This window comes from Chrysochloris asiatica, unplaced genomic scaffold (assembly GCF_000296735.1).
Source record: "Chrysochloris asiatica unplaced genomic scaffold, ChrAsi1.0 scaffold00196, whole genome shotgun sequence".
NCBI lineage: Eukaryota > Metazoa > Chordata > Mammalia > Afrosoricida > Chrysochloridae > Chrysochloris > Chrysochloris asiatica.
In genome coordinates, this window is record NW_006408714.1 from 1,097,561 (window position 1) to 1,099,550 (window position 1,990).

Genomic DNA, 1,990 nt, shown 5'->3' on the forward strand with positions numbered 1-1,990 from the left:
TACCTTGTTCTTTGCCAGCTCCTTCTATGCACCTTGGACTTCTTCCTTCACTATCATTGGTTCTTGATCATATGCTACCTCTTGAAATGTTTGGAATACTAACCATTTCCTTTTGGTCCAGTGACTCTGTGTTTTCCTTCCATCTTCTCTTGATGCTTTCTGCATCATTCATTTGCCCAGAGTATCCTTCAGTAACTAAAATTGAGGCTTGAATTTTTTCTTCAGTTCCCCCAGCTTGTGAAATGCTGAGCGTGTTCTTCCTTTTTTGTTTTCTGACTCCAGATCTTCCTGAACATTTTGTTGTACTATTTGACTTTGTCTTCTCAAGCTGACCTTTGAAATGTTCTGTTCAGTTCTTGGACCTCCTCATTTCTTCCACTTCCATTAGCATATCTACACTGGAGAGCAATTTCAGTCTCTTCTGACACCCATTTTGACCTTTTTCTTCTTTCTTGTCTTCTTAATGAATTTTTGCTTTCTACCTATATGAGGTTCTTGATGTCATTCCACAACTCTTAGATAAATTTTAATATGGGTGATAGATCAGGCAATATTCAACAAGAGGGAGGTTGGCAGAAGAAAGTAGAAGGTAACAGGAGACACAGTAGCTCCAGCAGTAGGTTCAAACATAGCAATGATCCTGGTGCAGGATGGTGCAGGACCAGGAAAAGTTTTGTTCTGTTGTACAGTGGGTTGCTATGAGTTAAGAACTGACTCTATGGCACCTAACAACAGCAAGGGTGAAAGGTATAAAGAAAATGAGGAAAGATAATGACTTCTAGGTAATGTAGGGGATTTGGGAGTCTAATGTTCTAATAGGTTATAATTACAATTATAGTTCTGATATAGGTTATAATTCTGACAGCCATCCTTCATGAGTATGAATATGCTCTTCTTCAACTCCACTCTGCTACAACAAATTTAAATTGGCCCTTTTCATTCCAACTATAAGCCCTGCATTGCCTAAGTCCTTTGAGTCCCTGTATCCTATTACTATAAAAAGCTTCTCTTCCCTATTCTGCTTCTTATAATTCACTACTTCTATGTCAGACTTTGTGCTATAGGTTGGGATGAACTTAAACATTTTATAAAAGAAAAAATAAACAGTCACAATTTAAAGTAGGGTGAACTAAGGTTTAAATATATGTTAGAGAAATTCTGAAAGCCAGAACAAAGAGTAAATAGTCCATTTATTCTTTTGACAAAATGACTTGCCTTATCAATTTATTTCTTCTGGGTTTTTAAATCTACCTTCTGTTAGACATCATGAGAGATTCTAAGGCTATTAAATAAAAAGAAAATCAGAAACATACAAAACAAAATCCCTATTTTTAATACTTAAAACAGTTTAGACATGTAGATCCCACTTAAAATATAGAAAACAGGAAGGAGTGGTGTTCCTGACCTAACAAGAAAAACTTGGAGAAGATATAAAATAATAACTTTCCTTCAGTCAAAGAGGAGAGGTTTTATGGTATCAAGTAGACTAAAAATCTAACATGAGTACCTTCAGAAGGAACTCATCTGAAACAGAACATAGCAGGAAAATGAGACTACCATGTTATTGTGTGCTGTCAAATCAGTGTTGACTCATAATGAACCTGTGAGTGATGGGTAGGTTTGAACTTCCAACCTTGTGGTTAGCAGTCCAGTGCTTAACCTACAGCACCATGCCAGGACTAAAGAGGCTATATTTGTTTCCTACAGCTGCTATTACAAATTATCACAAACTGAGCAATTCTATTCTCAAAGTTCTTGAATCTGTAATTCAACAATCAAGATGGTGAAAAGACTGATTATTTCTGAACCCTCTGAGGAAAAATTAGGCCCTGGACTCTCTCCTAGCTTCTGGAGTTTACTGACAGTTGTTATGTTCTTGACTTGCAACAGCATTACTCTAATATCTTCCTCTGTAATCACATGTATTTGTCTGCTGGGGACAGCATACGCAGACCCTGGGTTGATCAGTGGCAGCCCCATTAAACCACCT